Here is an 18,258-nt window from a genome sequence, read left to right on the forward strand (position 1 = left end):
GGTTATCTTAATCTGCTGTTTCTTAGAAGAATCCATTAGTCAGTGTAGCCAAAGGGCATCGTCGAATATATCAGGCCAAAGCGCCTTCTTTGAACTCGGTAAAAACTTTTCTAGATGGACACGAGTGACACCAAGATTTGCATAACGCGTTCCCGTTCACAGGAGCGAGTAACAGAATAAAAATTGCAACCAAGACTGTTTTTAACCAATACTAGAAAGCATTTACCTAATTTTTTTGGTGCAATATTCTCTACATCTTGTCTGCACTAGACTTGGCCACTGTTTCTATTTTTCGATACAGTGTATCGATACGTGGAACTGTTTCAGTATTTCGGAACGGCTGTGGTTCACTGTTTCGAAACAATGGTGTTTCATTCCGCCCCTGTCTCGGATAACCGCACCAGATTCGATCTCGAGCCAGACACAAATTGTATCGTTGTTTCAAAATAAGGCTGTTTCAGTCCACCTGCGCTTGGAACGGACTAATTGTATCGAAACAGTGATGTTTCATTCCGCTCTGTGTCGTACGTGAATCCGGCTCGGCACAGATACTGAAATACAACATAACACTTCATGAAACACTTTCAAGTGTGTCGAAATATTTTTGACAAGGAATAGAATGAAGCTTAAGATACCCGAAAAGAAAGCTTCGTTTCTAGCTGACTGTCCTATTACGAAATGGCGTAACATCTGCTTTATAAATCTGGTAACCAAAGAATAAAACAACGCATACTATTCACATTCAAAATAATAAATATGTGAAAATCGTTCTATTAAATTACACTTTTTTATAACATACGCTTCTCTTTCCATGTACAGTAATCGTATTAAGAAATGCAAGTAAGACTACAACACTTTCAATAAAAAAAAGGTGTAGAGTGACAGTTATTAGACATATACACATTTGATCTAGGTATAATTGCAAGCAATCTGTTTGACACATCACTGATACTGTAATGGTGAACGGGAAGGGCTGGGAAGCATGGTGACTTTATAGTAACGGTTCGAAACACCTTGAAAGCCAATTTTTTTTTTGCTGTTATATTTTGTTATTTATTCCAATTATTTGGCGTTATTTGTGAGTCTATAGTCACTGTGCCTATTATCCACAATGATTCCCTTCGTCTGCATGGAAAGCAGCGGGATGGGTATATCACCCATACTAACGGAATGTGGGAATCCCAGTAGCATATCCGTTGTTTCTGCAGTTTGCTCCCACCTCCAGTTCCGTTCGTGGTGGTTCTTCTGTCTTCAGCTATGGCTGTCCTCAGTCAATTGAAAAGTATGAAAGTAACACAACACGAAAGCAACGCATTTGCTGCAGGATATACGAAACTGCCAAGAGGCCCAAGTGATAGTTTCATACTTTCTGCGAAATAATTAGCGCTCTCGCACCTCATTTGTGTTTATATGGCCATTCTTAGACATTCAAGATGATAAAATGTGTAGGTTTATTAGATTACAAAACACAAACCGTTTCACTGTTTCGAAACAGCGTATCGAAACATTTCATTGTACTGTTTCATTTGTTTCGAAACAGTTAAGTGTTTCAGTTTGCCCATCTCAAGTCTGCACATGTGGTTATATCGCCGGAGACACAGGAAAGGAGCTCAAGGTCAAAGCAACTGAATCTCCCGTCATGCCTTCGAAGTTCACGGTTGCGCCTGCGCGGAAGCAGCGGTGGGTGGCAGCACTGTACACGTTAAGGAGATGCGGCCCATTCACGCGCCTCTGCCCGCCTTATCGTCTTTTGAACGCCGCGACGGTGTGGTCTCCGTGGCGCCCGCTTCTTTTTAAAGACCTGCACTCAAAATAACACTCGTCGCGGGCCTCAAGCATGAGGCTGCAGACGGCTGTAACGACGTCTGAATGCTTCAGTTCACTCGCGTCGCTCACATCTGCAGTGTCGTTTCTCTCGATGCAATAATCGCGCCTCATGCAAAATCTTACGTCGCAGAGTGAGAACGCACTCCAGATTTCTCACGTTCTCAACCGCTCGATGCCTCTTGATGACGATCTCTCCCCACGTTTCTCAGAAAACAGAAGAGCATACTCGGATATGCAAGTAAAACTTACTCCTCAGACGAATAGCAAGAAATACACACACATCGTTTCATTTGAAGCAACATAATGGTTTGAGTGTCTTGATACAATACCACTCACTAACTTCAACAAACGACGACTGTTATCCGATATTTCAAGTACAGACATAAAATAAAGTTTTGTATCACCCCGGTTCCCAGAACTCCTGAAGATAGACGTTGATTGTAGATACAGGGTGTTTCAAAAATGACCGGTATATTTGAAACGGCAAAAGAAACTAAACGAGCAGCGATAGAAATACACCGTTTGTTGCAATATGCTTGGGACAACAGTACATTTTCAGGCAGACAAAATTTCGAAATTACAGTAGTTACAATTGTCAACAACAGATGGCGCTGCGGTCTGGGAAACTCCATAGTAAGATATTTTCCACATATCCACCATGCGTAGCAATAATATGGCGTAGTCTCTGAATGAAATTACCCGAAACCTTTGACAACGTGTCTAGCGGAATGGCTTCACATGCAGATGAGATGTACTGCTTCAGCTGTTCAATTGTTTCTGGATTCTGGCGGTACACCTGGTCTTTCAAGTGTCCTCACAGAAAGAAGTCACAGGGGTTCATGTCTGGCGAATAGGGAGGCCAATCCACGCCGCCTCCTGTATGTTTCGGATAGCCCAAAGCAATCACACGATCATCGAAATATTCATTCAGGAAATTAAAGACGTCGGCCGTGCGATGTGGCCGGGCACCATCTTGCATAAACCACGAGGTGTTCGCAGTGTCGTCTAAGGCAGTTTGTACCGCCACAAATTCACGAAGAATGCCCAGATAGCGTGATTCAGTAATCGTTTCAGATCTGAAAAATGGGCCAATGATTCCTTTGTAAGAAATGGCGGCCCAGACCAGTACTTTTTGATGATGCAGGGACGATGGGACTGCAACATGGGGTTTTTTGGTTCCCTATATGCGCCAGTTCTGTTTATTGACTAAGCCGTCCAGGTAAAAATAAGCTTCGTCAGTAAACCAAATGCTGCCCACATGCATATCGCCGTCATCAATCCTGTGCACTATATCATTAGCAAATGTCTCTCGTACAGCAATGGTAGCGGCGCTGAGGGGTTGCTGCGTTTGAATTTTGTATGGATAGAGGAGTAAACTCTGGCGCATGAGACGATACGTGGACGTTGGCGTCATTTGAACTGCAGCTGCAACACGGCGAACGGAAACCCTAGGCCGCTGTTGGATCACCTGCTGCACTAGCTGCGCGTTGCCCTCTGTGGTTGCCGTATGCGGCCGCCCTACCTTTCCAGCACGTTCATCCGTCACGTTCCCAGTCCGTTGAAATTTTTCAAACAGATTCTTTATTGTATCGCTTTTCGGTCCATTGGTTACATTAAACCTCCGTTGAAAACTTCGTCTTGTTGCAACAACACTGTGTTCTAGGTGGTGGAATTCCAACACCAGAAAAATCCTCTGTTCTAAGGAATAAACCATGTTGTCCACAGCACACTTGCACGTTGTGAACAGCACACGCTTACAGCAGAAGGACGACGTACAGAATGGCGCACCCACAGACTGTGTTGCCTTCTATATCTTTCACATCACTTGCAGCGCCATCTGTTGTTGAAAATTGTAACTACTGTAATTTCCAAAGTTTGCCCGCCTGAAAATGTACTGTTGTCCCAAGCATATTGCAACAAACGGTGTATTTCTATCGCTGCTCGTTTAGTTTTTATTGCCGTTTCAAATATACCGGTCATTTTTTAAACACCCTGTATCAGAGACGTCACTAAATCCGGCCAAAGATGTAAACAACCATGCATGAGCGGCGGCTGTTAGACGGAGGCAGTCATTTCACGAGGAAAGACGTACATGGCTCGTGTTGTGTGTAGTTCAACCATGCCTAGACGGTCAAGACCGCGGTTCGATCGCGTCCGCGTTGTTACTTTGTGCCAGGAAGGGCTCTTAACAAGGGAAGTGTCCAGGCGTCTCGGAGTGAAACAAAGCGATGTTGTTCGGACATGGAGGAGTTCAGAGACAGGAACTGTCGATGACATGGCTCGCTCAGGCCGCTCAAGGGCTACTACTGCAGTGGATGACAGCTACCTACAGATTACGGTTCGGAGGAACCTTGACAGCAACTCCACCATGTTGAATAATGCTTTTCGTGTAGCCACAGGACGTCGTGTTACGACTCAAACTGTGCGCAATAGGCTGCTTGATGCGCCAACTTCACTCCCGACGTCCATGGCGAGGTCCATCTTTGCAAATGGTTCAAATGGGGCTTAACACCTGAGGTCATCAGTCCCCTAGAACTTAGAACTACTTAAACCTAACTAACCTAAGGACATCATACACATCCATGCCTGAGGCAGGATTCGAACCTGCGACCGTAGCAGCAACGCGGTTCCGCATTGATCTTTATGTTCATTTCTATTCCAGTTATCTGTACAGGTTCCGGAATACTCGGTACCGAGGTGCAAAACTTTCTGATGTGTGTATTTTACTTTCATCAAAGCACCCTTGCTGGGATATAATGATTGCCTCGCAAACTCGAGGTATGCAGTCAATAAGTTGTTGTACTCATTGCGACTCTTTATAATTCCACACATCCGTAACGACATTCCAGAGATGTCACTTAAATGTTACGCGAAGTTACCGGACACGTCTGTCCACGTCATCCCAAACCGTTTCAATAGGATTATAGTCAGGTCTTTGGGACGGTCCCATCATTCGTCTTTCAGTACCACCTGTTTTTTTCTTTGATGCAGCGTACTTATTGCGGAACAACGACTGATGTTTTGGGTCATAATTCTGTTGTAATGTGAACCGTATCGCTATTAAGCTCAATCCATATAATATCGCATGATGCTGAAGTACGCGGTGATAGTACTTCTGGTCATTATAGCCTTCTATTTTCACAATATCGCCAACTCGATCTCCTGGAAAACGCCCTCAAACTATAAAAGAACCGCCACCGTGATTATTTGTAGGTATAATGCACTGTCGGGCCACTCATCCTTCAGATTGACGAAGAAATATTCCCCTTCTGGTACCAAAAATCACGATTTTCCATTCATCTGTGAATAACACTTTCTTCCACTTTTCAAGTGTCCACTTACTCTGAGTGCTAGTCCATTCGAGCTTCGGAGGGGTTTCCTCGCCGTTGCACATTCTTTCAAGCCTTTTCGCTGTTGCAACAGACAAGTTTTTCTTGTTCATTTCTTTGCCCGAATTTGTGCTGCTGTTTTGAACCTATTTCTTTTACTAGTATTTCTGATGAATTTGCCATCAGTTCCAGCTATTTTACCAGGTCTTCCTCGTCGTGATAATTCCTTGTTGCCACCTATTGTCTTCTGCCTGTGTAATACACATCTCCTATAGGTACGCCATATTGTTAGAAATTTGGGGCATAGACGAGCCTGCTTGTCTGACTGTTACAATTGCAGCACGTTTGGCTATCGACACCCACACTCTTGGAGTCAATAAACAATGTGCAAACGGTCAGCTGTCAATAAGGAAGCGAAGTACAGTATGTACCTTACCGCTGTTTCAAGTACACTGTTGACGTCACAGTACTACGGGGAATAACAGGTACACAAACATATCAGTTCAGATAACTACTTTGTGTGTACACAACATTCTTCTGGATAATATTGATAAAAACAAACACATAATTCTGACATGTTAACCAATGTTGTGACATTCCATTGCTTACTCAACAATAAAAATGGTTCTTATGACTCTGAGCACTATGGGACTTAACATTTACTCAACAATAATCATAGTATATTCTGGGATAGTGAACAGGACGATCGGCAGTGTCCATAAAACGGATATGAGTTTTAAAGTATAGCTACAACTTACTCCTTTGCATTCCATGGTTTGTAGACTGTTTAACTCCTGTAATTTTGTCAACCCATGAAATATTAGGACTACACCTCTCCTTGTATGATCTTAATTACTTCTCCTTTTGATCTTCGATGATCAACTCGTGTGCAAGGGTAGCATGAAAGCAAACGTGCATCCTCTTTCAAGTGGACATATGGACGGGCCCTTTTCGATTTTCTTCATAAATGCAGGATATGTACGTTTGAAACTAAAACACAGAATTCGAATAAAAGTAAAAAAAAATGTTACTGCTACCGAAAATCAAACCAACGACTTCGCGTTTATGTAGCTTCAACGCTACGCTCTCAGGTAACGGTGGCTTTGTTAAAGACCATGATGTTTTTTACTTACCAGTGCTCCAAAATCTTCAGATGTACTTCGTACCTCTTTAGGGAAGTGTTGTCCGAGCATTGGCCGTAAACTCCGGTAAGTATGTAAGTTCAGTCAGTCTTAACACGGTAAGTAAGAGGCCACAAATTTAACAAGAACGACCTCTGCTACCTAGAACAGTGTGCATTCTGCATGCAACCCCGCGCTTGTACCGTTGACCGTTTTATCCCTCTAGAGGTACGAGCTAGCATTAAATCGTCAGTCCTATCGATATGCGTCACATCGACTGTGGCAGTTGTTTGTCGATTGCCGGTGGGAGATAACGCAGCAGGTGTTTGAATTGCCGCGCTGTGTTTTCGAATTCCGGCCGCGATTGGCGGGGACAGGAAATTAAAATCGCGGTAGTGCCGGCTGCGGTCTGCTGGAAGATTTCTGATTAAAACATTAATTTCCGGATTGGTGACAGCGTGCAAGTTAACAGGCGTCGTTACGAGCCGAATTTGCTGTTTGTTCCTCGACCGTCTGTTGCATTCGTAACGATACAGAGATGGCACTGCGAATCGCTTCACATAATTACGCAGTGGCGAGAATCGTCATTAATTTCGTCAAGGACATTGTCCAATAGCTTTGCTGTTCTTTGCCCTCTGCGACAATATGGTCAAATTCTTGCAATAGTTTGCATCTACGGAAATCTTTTGTTTTCTTCAGCTCTAAGTAAATCGGGGAACTACGTTTACAATAAATTTTAAACATTTCGAAGCACCCGAGAGGAGGAAAAGGAAATTCAGTTGTGACACAGAAGGAAAGACCAAATACGAGACTTTCTTCACTTTTAGAAGAAAATTTTGTTAAAGCTGCGATTTGAAATTCCATTATGCTGTGATTCAGTATGGTTCTGTGCTCTCGATTAATAAATAAACTATGAGGCATTTGGTATTCCACGCTGCTCACATAAGGTTTAAGGAATGTAACATGCTTACAACTGTCTGTTCGCTACCATCTTTGTGTGTTCATTCCAATTCAATTAACAGCTGAGTGAACCTCATTTCGTTTTGTGATGGTACACCAAGTCGTTAATCGACGAAACCAAGGTTCCTGCTAGCTACGGTGAGCGATGCGAGCGGCCTACCTGTTTGTGCGTCAACATGGGTATTTCAGAGATTGAGTAAAAATTTAACGTACCGCGATAGTGCATCTGTTTGCGTTAGTCGTGACAATTTCAGTCAGTTATAACAAGTGATACGGTGTTTAGTGTAAACCAGAGCAACACCTGAGAGTAATGTTTGTTGAATCAAAAGAAATCGTAAAGTGGCAAAGTAGGCAAAATGCATTTTTAATTTTCTCTATTCAGCAGCTCAGTTTATACTGCTGATAATTTGTTCTTTTACGGGCCGAAGCGTTGCCAAAACTCAAAAGGTTTGTTAATTGCTAAGTAAAAAAAAAAAGTTAAATTTACCTATCTTATGTTTTATTTCCAGAAACTAGTCAACCTATTTTATCTGCTGAAATTTTATTTTATTGGAAAGCCCTTTTGCAGAACAAGTTAAATCAATATTTCAATTCTAGCTGCAGGAATTCTTCTTCCCGTACATCTCTTTCAAACGTTCTGATGTCAGCTTCCGCAGCTATTGGCTGTTATGCGGCCGTTTTCTTTTTCTCTCTTGTTCGTCGCAGAACACCGCTTTCTGAATTTTTGGTACTACATAAGTTCCTGTTAGGTCTGCCCATTATGTTGTTTGCTTCTTTGATGTCATTTTGTGTAAATCACTCTAGTTATCCTCTTAGCTAATTTGCTTCGTAAGTCTATCATCATCCATTGTAGCCAAGCCAACGCCGAAGAACGATATTCTTCTTTTGCGCTTTGTGTCTGTTATGTTCACTACATCTTCATAGATTTCTTTGTTAGGTCGTGACGTTTTCTGTCTGTTTGTGGTATCCTTGCCGCTGTTCTCTTAATTTTGTTCACCAAATCTTTCCGAACTAGTTTTAGTGTTTCGACACTGCACAGAGCCTCACGTCTCCTGTTTATTTTTGGTGTCCCGCAATAAAGCTTTCATCTAGTATACGGTTCTGGTAGTCCGGAACGCAATGTTCATCTTATTTGTTGGTTGGTTGTTTTGGGGGGAAGGGACCAAACAACTAGGTTATCAGTCTCATAGGAGTAGGGAGAGATGGGGAAGGAAGTCGGCCGTGCCCTTTCAAAGGAACCATCCCAGCATTTGCCTCTAGCGATTTAGGGAAATCACGGAAAACCTAAATCCGGATGTCCGGATGCGGGATTGAACCGTCGTCCTTCCGAATGCGGGTCCAGTGTGCTAACCACTGCGCCACCTCGCTCGGTTCTTATTTGTTCTTATCCCTAGACTGTCCTTGTTATTGTTATTTGCGCTTAGCTACTCACCTAAATATCTGTATGAGATTGCTTTCGGGCTTTTGTTTTCATTTATGAGTATTCTCTGTGGACAAATGTTAACGTTTTTGGGGAAAATTTGTGAACTAATTTTTCCCGCTTGCATATTTAGGTTTCCTGTCTGGATTTTGGCACTTTCCGGTGTGACTGTTATCAAGGCAATGTCATTAGCGAAAGCTAGATGATATCTTTTTTGTATACCACTTCGATGCCTTTCGTGCGGAATTTTCATCTCTCTCTAGGTCTTTCAGGGCGCAGCTGAAAATCACATCCCTAACTGACTCTTGTTATTATAGCAAAGTTTTCAGGGAATTTATCTAAGACACATTAACGATTAGTTAATCTAAGGTTTGTGGTTTTGGATCTAAAGCGAATTTTTTTCATATTATTGATGAAGGATTTCATCATGCACCGCCTTGTAATCTGCAAATGTAACTGTTGTATCTTTATTTCTCAGTTGTCTCATTCGCAGAATAGAATTTAGATTTGTTAGCTGCATTATCAAGTACTCCGAAATTCACCTAGATATTTGTCTATGTGAGGTTCTGCACGATCGAGGTGTTCTATTTGTTGTACGTAAAAAGATATGTGATTACGGGGACTGCAAGATGTCAAACGTAGCGGTCTTGTATGTAGATTACGTGTAACACGTAGAGTTCGAAATCACGAGAGAACATGGCATTTCCACAAGAGGACTATTCGAAGTAGAATATTAAAAATGTCCTCCACCGTGACAGTGTTTCACCACTGCCGTGACCAGGATTCGAACCTGGGTTATTGCGGCCACAACGCAATGTCCTAACCACTAGACGATCACGGCTAACCGGAGGACGGGGGAACGCTGCCTTGCCAACAGATAAAGCTTCCCGTAGCTGCCGCTGCGTGCTGCGACATCTGTTGGGGAATTGCGGAACGTGATGCTACGGGCCGGACCTGCGCTATTCACAATTTTTTGCAGTTTCTTCTACATTTCAAGAATCTTGCATGATTTTCCGCCGCAACCACGTATGTATAAGACAGCCGTACATGCTGAAATGTGCAGCACTCCAGACGCGTTAGTCTGCCAACGACATTGCGTTTCTAACCGAAATGGCGCAAATGTAGTGAAATAACTCATTTGCACGTGAGCTGGAACACGAAATGCAAGCGGCATTTATTGGTAGAAGTATACAGTTCCGTTTAGGAAACGTATGGATGTATGCTGCTGTATCAGTCCGATTTCAGAGCAAATCTGTCTCACTAACAAGTAATCCTAGCAGTCAAAAAGGTAGTATTTCATTCTTTCTTGTTCGTGTGGATTGGTTATTGACATTCAGATTTTGCAATTCTGCAAACTCGGCAGAAATGTACGTCAACGAACTTTGGCAAACAAGTCGGGGAGCATTTTAAAGTAATTAGTACAACACTGTGGCCGGGATTATGACTTCACCTTTCCATGTCGGTGGAGAAATGGAGGATTTAGACCCGTTGCATATACAGGATTATTCACGAAGATATGCAAATATTTTAATATGTTATTTTACCAGTAAAACTAACGAAGAAATTCATATAAACATAGGTTCGCAAATGTTTAGTTACTGAGTTACGACTAGTAAAAGATTCATCCTGAAATTTAGCAACATCGCTAATATGAAGCCATCGCAAAACTGTACGAGGTTAAAGTAAAGCACGATTTATGTTACTGTTATTGGTCTGGTGAATCTAATAAAACATGTCCCAGGCGTTTATGGGCAGTAGTTTTCCAGAACATCCAGAGAAGCAAAGGTTATTATACACGTAAATTTATTTACTTTCCATTAGGAATGTAGAAGCATTTACGTCATTGTTGGCAGCCATAAGTGAGTTGCTATAGTCGTTTCCGAACATTTATTGAGAATGTATTGTGAAATTGTATGTACACTATACAACTTCCTAAACACAGACTGTGTTTTCCGGTTTAACATGAATTCACGTGTACTATGGTATTAATATAAGCAGATTATCTGACAGATTCATATAGCTTCAGTTGACGTTATTCCATCATTTTTCCAAAATTAAATTCTCTACACCTTCTGTTGAAAACCTTGTGCAATTGTCTGGAATTTAAAAAACAAATTGGGCCAAGTGGTTAATAAATTAAAATTTTTACGAAATTACGTCTTTGCTTCTCTGGATGTTCTGGAAAGCTACTGCAGATAAACGTCTAGAACATGTTTTATTAGATTCACCACATCAATAACAACAAAATAAATGGAAATTGTGCTTCACTTTAACCTCGTACAGTTTTGCGATGGCTTCATATTAGCGAAGTTGCTAAATTTCAGGCAAAATGTTTTATTTATTTTGCGGACCTATGTTTATATGAACTTTTTTCTTTAGTTTTACTTGTAGAGTAACATATTAAAATATTTGAATATCTTCGTGAATCGCCCCGTATATTAGAGGAGGAAGCAGGGCAACAGCCAACAGGTAGAAGAGCAATGTACAGATCACAGTCGGCTTCTGCGTACAGGGGTCCAAGTCGTACTTCACGAGTAAAATATTTACTGCAGCAACCCATATTTTTTTTTAATATACAGGATGATTCAAAAGTAACTGTACACACTTCGTGGGTGTAACGTATGCATGAAAATAAGCGTAAATTGTTAAATAACGGTTTGTCCGAAACTGCTTTATTTCAAAATTGTGCAGTAGAGTAGGGGGTCACAGGTGCAACACAAACAATCAAAATTAATTCTTCTCAAAAAGTGACGACACGAAGAGACTCCAAATTCAAACCATCCACATGATCTACTTCTACCCAAGAACATGAAAATGATGTCCATGTAGACGAAGATAGTGACGGTCGCGAAGTCTTACCGCTCTCTGAACGTTCGTCTGATTCTGCACAGTTGCTCAGCCGTTTTCAATTCGTGCTGTAGTTGTGATACATACTCAATTGCAACTCCATACACGAGCTTCTTGAGACGGCCCCAAAAGTGTCCTGGGGTTAAGATCCGGCGGGCCAAGCAACTGGTCCGGTCCTACACGACCTATCCACATATTGCGATATCCCAACAATGAGATAATGTCTTGCCTCCCGACTGAAATGTGCTGGGGAACCGTCGTGCCTAGTGCTTAAGTTGTTTCGTGTAGCGAGTGGGCTTCATGAAGCAGACGTCCCAATTCGTGTTCCAAAAACTGTCGATGCACTCTTGCCAGTTAGGCGCTGTGGAATAACATGAGGTCCGAGTAACTGATTGTCCACTGTATCACCCCAAATGTTCACTGTAAATCTATGTCATGTGCTCGTGCTGTAGTTATGAGAGGGTTCTAATACTATCACATGGGCATGTTACGAGCGTTCACGATACACGCACGGGTAAACAGCCTCTCGTCCATAAAAAGTACTCAACAACCGAACGTTGGATGTGCAGCATGGCGCTCGAATAACCACTGATAGAAATTCCGACGTTTAGTGTAGTCTAGAGGTGTCAGCTCCTGTACTTTCCGCAGGTGAAATGGTTGGCGCCGTTCCTACATTGGTTCAGGAACCGCTACAGCAGTGTGGAGCGGGTGTACAAAGCAACATCTGTCGGTATGCAGACAAACACAACACTCCAAAATCCTGAACTGCCCCACGATGTAATGCCCACCGCAAATGACATTATGCATCATAAGTCGGTAATAAAGCTATTTCAGAACTTTATTTAATATTTTATTGTTACTTTGATGTATTCATTACACCACGAAGTGTGTACAGCTTGAAATGCATGGGAGAGGGTACTTACTACGAACACAGGCGAAATGCAGACACGGAGAAACGGGGACAGCAGAGTTTGCCGAAGATTCGCGAACACCACTTTTGTCAGCTAATAGCCTCGTTCAACAATGCCTCGCAACTTAAAACAGGTAATTGTTTCTGCCGCATGCTGCATAAACAACGAGCGATAAAAGTCTTAAATGTACCTTATATCTATAGTTTTCGATTTTGGTCAGCACGTCTGCATTATTGTTTTTGTGAACTGGCGTTGTTTCGTAAAACATTTTCCTAATCTCTTGTGGCTATTGTGCAAAAATATATGTGGTTGCAACGGCAATTTGCGGTTGGTGAATATGCCTTTGCTACATGTGAGCAAATGGAAGAAACTATAAGTGCTTAGCAATAGCCCATCTTGAGCATGTAGAGAGGGCGAAGACAATGAAAAAATCACATGAACCTTTGACAGGTCATTCATAACCCTTTTAAGAAGCAAGACAGCTACTACGAGAAGACACAGTGTTTCTACGTTTTGCAATTCTGAGATATCTTGGAGATATAATTACCAAGGCCGGCCAGGGTAGTATATCGTTTACGTAACACTTACATGTTAATTTCAGAGAATACTGTTAAGGAGATGCGATAACTCGTTGAACAACCTGCCTTTTATTTATTTATTTATTTATTTATTTTTTCTGAGCTACTGGGCAGTGGAACTATGAATTGTTCGCTCGAGTCATTAAGAGCTTCAGCAAATCTGGATGTCATTTATTTCACTACCGTTAACATGACTAATCGGCCAGATAACATGGGACTCCCATAAATTTCTGAACTTGCCGCGAAAGACACATCGGACACAATCGATTGTCGAATTAATCATCGGAGCAATTACCGCAGATAGCTCAAAATAGGGCCACGATGTTATGTGGGCTTATGCAGCACAAATAGCACTGACAGCAAACTCAAAGATGAGTTCCATGGACAATTAACAAGTGAGTTAGAGAGCATAAGCGCCCGCAAAGCAATAATTTTACTGGAAAAGTTCAGGCCGGCCGGTGTGACCGAGCGGTTCTAGGCGCTTCAGTCTGGAACCGCGCGACCGCTACGGTCGCAGCTTCGAATCCTGCCTTCGGCATGGATGTGTGTGATGTCCTTAGGTTAGTTAGGTTTAATTAGTTCTAGGTCCTAGGGGACTGATGACCTGAGATGTTAAGTCCCATAGTGCTCAGAGCCATTTAGGGAGGAAAAAGTTGAGGGTGGCCACTGATAGTAGTGCAATGAAACACGTGGAGTGACACATTAAATGACAATGGGGAAAAGTTAGTGGATATGTGTGAGACAGTTTCCTTGGAGATTTTAAATGGTTTCTTTCGTCACAAGCTGATCTACAAATACAAATGGGAAAGTCCTTCTAGAAATATTAGGTCAATAATAGTCTATATTATTGAAAACAAAAATTCCAACATAAGAACTAAGGATGTTAGAGAGTCTGCAGAATGTGGCTCAGATCGCTTCCTGTTAGGTGCAAAGATGATAGTAACATCCAAGGGCCAATGACAAATTAAAGAGGCAAGATATTCCCACGATGGCACTGGATATTATGAAATACAACTTAGATAGCTTAATAGAAGAGTCTGTCCAATTTCGTTATAAATTAGCACTGAAGAAAAAGTAAACCTAAAAAAAATGTCTTATGATAATTCGTTGGGGCAAGGGACAAACATGATAGAGCCTTTTATGTTAGACAACAGACGTAAAAAAAAGAACCTCTGCTACATGAACATGAAATCTGGGAGGATAAATGCGAGGAAGTCGATCGCTATATGGGGGTCACAAAAGTGGCAGCAGCGTGGACAGTTGCTGCAAGACTGAGGAAAGAAGTAAAGGAAAAAGCTAACCTGGCGATTATGAGTGTGGTAGAGTGGGAGAAGCATTTTAAAGACCTGCTAACAGGAGAAAGGATGAAGTACAAGAAAATGAAGCGGGAAGAGATAGGGGAGAACTAGGAGGGTGAGAGGGTAGAGAAATTAATTACGAAAAAGGCACAGAAGAAGGGTACACATATGAAAACTGGGAAATTGTCAGGGTCTGTAAGCGTACAAGTGAAGTTCGCCAGATATGACCCGAGCCTTCTGAGTGAATACTCAAGGAAGTTGTTTAATAAATGTATATGGTATCGGTCAGGAATGTGGAATCAACAGGTCTCTGTTTATTGAATCTTCAGCTTCAAGTATACGATTTCTCAGCTCTTGAAAAGTAGATGCCTTAGGTGGGACAAAGACTCTATGCACCCCCACAGAAAAAAATCCTAAGATGTGGGTCTGGTGACCTGGGTGGCGAAAATCAATGAACAATATCTTGTTGTCCAATTTTTCCAAACCAACGCAGTGGGATGGTGTTGTTAAGGTAACGGCACATCTCCACGTGCTGTTGAGGCGGGACGCTGCCATCCTTAAAAATGAAATCATCAGAATTTTCGTGAAGTTGAGAAAATAACTAATTTCGCAGCGTGTCCAGGCATGGCGTTCCTGTCACAGTTTCCTCTGCAAAATAGAAAGGTTCATAAACCTTGTGAGCAGAAGCGGCACGTGACACATTCAGTTTTGGTCAGTCTCTTTCATGTTTTGTGGATGACGTCAGGATTTTGTGACCCCCAAATTCTTAAGTTGTGGCGGTTTACTTTACCCGATAGATGAAACGTCAATTCGACCGAAAAGATTAATAGTTGGGAAAAAAATGTCCTCTGCCATTTCGTGGAGAGTTCAAATGCAAAATTCTAACCTTCTTTTATGGTATCCGGGACGCAATTACTGCAGTAACAGCAACTAGTAAGGCTTAAGATGCAGGCGTCGTTTCAGAACGCGCCATACAGTTGTTTGAGGAAGTTGAAGTTCCTGGCCCGCCCGTCTTGTGCACTTCCGAGGGCTCCGTGTGAACGCATCTCGGATACGCTCTGCATTTTCATCAGACATGCGTGGCCGGCCAGTCTCTTCCCTTTGCATGTGCAGTCAGCGTCCAAGAAATTTGTGTGCTAGAAAACTGCGTGTGCAGAGGCGTTTCTTGCTGAATTGTCGGTGGATTGCACTTTGCACTTGAACAATGGATTGACTCCGCGCAAATTCCAACACAAAATGATTTCTTTTGTGATGTAGTCGCCACAAACGGAGGAGTGGGAACTAGAGATGCCATTGGGCTACTGAGAGTGATAGGGGAGATGTACATGGAGAAGAAAAGGAAGGTGTATGTTGTGTTCATTGATCTTGAGAAGGCGTTTGACTGTGTCAGATGGGACAAACTGATGGAAATCCTGAGGAAACATCGAGTTGACTGGAGGGATGGACGGCTAATTAGAAATTTATATTTGAAACAGATAACAAGAATAAGATAGGAGGTGTGATGTGTGAAGAAGGTGTAAGACAAGGTTGTTGTTTATCACCAACACTGTTCAATATATATCTGGAGGAAATTATTAGCGAAAGTTTTGATGGAAGGAGAGGAGTTTGTAAAGGGGGTCGGAGAGTGGAGTGTATAAGATTTGCAGACGACATGGTACGGATGGCAGAGAGTGCAAGAGAGATGGAACAAATGTTAGATGATCTGTACAGAAAATTAGAAGAATATGGGATGAAGATTAACAAGAAGAACACGAAAACATGGTAATAGGAGGAAAGGGGAGAAAATGCCATATGAAAATAGGGGGAGAAGAAATAGAGCAAGTGAATAACTTCAGTTACTTGGGAAGTGTAATAATGGACGATATGTATTGCTCAACAGAAATTAGGAAAAGAATTGCAATGGCAAAAGAAGGATTCAAGAGGAAACAGAAATTACTTTGCGAACCACTAAACAAAGATCTGAGGAAAAGACTTGCCAAATGTTACATCTGGAGCGTTGCACTGTATGGTGCTGAGACCTGGACATTGAGGAAGGAAGACGAAACAAGATTGGAGGCACTAGAGATGCGGATATGGAGAAGAATGGAAAAAGTGAAATGAGAAGACCAAGTAAGGAATGAATAAGTATTAAGAAGAGTTGGAGAAGAAAGAAACATGCTGAAAGTCATCATAAAGATGTGTGTGTGTGTGTGTGTGTGTGTGTGTGTGTGTGTGTGTGTGTGTGTGTGAGAGAGAGAAATCTTATGGGACTGCTAAGGTCATCAGTCCTATCTTCATAAAGAGAAAGCGGAACTGGATTGGACATTGTTTGAAGAGGGACTGTTTAAGAGGGAAGGAATGAAGGAACGGGGGAGGGAAGAAGGGGAAGAGGAAAAAGAAGATTTCAAATGCTGGACAATATCAAAGGAGGCAAATTTTCAGAAATGAAAAGCCTGACTATGGACAGACAGAAGTGGAAGAGGCTTAACCCTTAACAAGACCAGTCGTAAGGCAGAATACCATACTACTACTATTACTACTACTACGCCATGTCGCTACAAAAAAAATCTTCCTCTAGCCAGAGATATGAGCAATGTGTTTCTAAGTTTTATAATTCGTCTATGGAATGAAATCGGTTCTCTCTTTTTGAATCACCCGGTACCGTTTACACATAAGTATCATATAGAGGGGATGCCTGGAGATACTGACAGGTTTCAGATAGATTATATAATGGTAAGACAGAGATTTAGGACCCAGGTTTTAAATTGTAAGACATTTCCAGGGGCAGATGTGGAGTCTGATCACAATCTGTTGGTTACGACCTGTAGATTAAAACTAAAGAAACTGCAAAAAGGTGGGAATTTAAGGAGATGGGACCTGGATCAACTAAAAGAACCAGAGGTTGTACAGAGTTTCAGGGAGAGCATAAGAGAGCAATTGACAGGAATGGGGGAAAGAAATACGGTAGATGAAGAATGGGTAGCTTTGAGGGATGAAGTAGTGAAGGCAGCAGAGGATCAAGTAGGTAAAAAGATGAAGGCTAGTAGAAATCCTTGGGTAACAGAAGAAATATTGAATTTAATTGATGAAAGGAGAAAATATAAAAATACAGTAAATGAAGCAGGCAAAAAGGAATACAAACGTCTCAAAAATGAGATCGACAGGAAGTGCAAAATGGCTAAGCAGGGATGGCTAGAGGACAAATGTAGGGATGTAGAGGCTTATCTCACTAGGGGTAAGATAGATACTGCCTACAGGAAAATTAAAGACACCTTTGGAGATAAGAGATGTATGAACATCAAGAGCTCAGATGGAAACCCAGCTCTAAGAAAAGAAGGGAAATCAGAAAGGTGGAAGGAGTATATAGAGGGTCTATACAAGGGCGATGTACTTGAGGACAATATTATGGAAATGGAAGAGGATGTAGATGAAGATGAAATGGGAGATACGATACTGCGTGAAGAGTTTGACAGAGTACTGAAAGACCTGAGTCGAAACAAGGCCACTGGAGTAGACAACATTCCATTGGAGCTACTGACGGCCTTGGGAGAGCCAGTCCTGACAAAACTCTACCATCTGGTGAGCAAGATGTATGAGACAGGCGAAATACCCTCAGACTTCAAGAAGAATATAATAATTCAAATCCCAAAGAAAGCAGGTGTTGACAGATGTGAAAATTACCGAACTATCCGTTTAATAAGTCACAGGTGCAAAATACTAACGCGAATTCTTTACAGACGAATGGAAAAACTAGTAGAAGCCGACCTCGGGGAAGATCAGTTTGGATTCCGTAGAAATGTTGGAACATGTGAGGCAATACTGCCCTATGACTTATCTTAAAAGCTAGATTAAGGAAGGGCAAACCTACGTTTCTAGCATTTGTAGACTTAGAGAAAGCTTTTGACAATGTTGATTGGAATACTCTCTTTCAAATTCTGAAGGTAGCAGGGGTAAAATACAGGGAGCGAAAGGCTATTTACAATTTGTA

At 41.9% G+C, this 18,258-nt stretch overlaps 1 protein-coding gene and 1 non-coding gene across 5 annotated transcripts in view; one reads left to right on the forward strand and one right to left on the reverse strand.

The window, feature by feature from the left end:
• The window catches only part of LOC126336348 (solute carrier organic anion transporter family member 4A1), an 840,769-nt gene that overhangs the window by 607,810 nt on the left and 214,701 nt on the right, over window positions 1–18,258 (forward strand). The window lies entirely within an intron of this gene.
• Trnah-gug (transfer RNA histidin (anticodon GUG)) lies at window positions 9,427–9,498 on the reverse strand. The gene has a single exon. It is a non-coding gene; the product is annotated as a tRNA-His (tRNA).

Source organism: Schistocerca gregaria, chromosome 2, assembly GCF_023897955.1.
Source record: "Schistocerca gregaria isolate iqSchGreg1 chromosome 2, iqSchGreg1.2, whole genome shotgun sequence".
Lineage (NCBI taxonomy): Eukaryota > Metazoa > Arthropoda > Insecta > Orthoptera > Acrididae > Schistocerca > Schistocerca gregaria.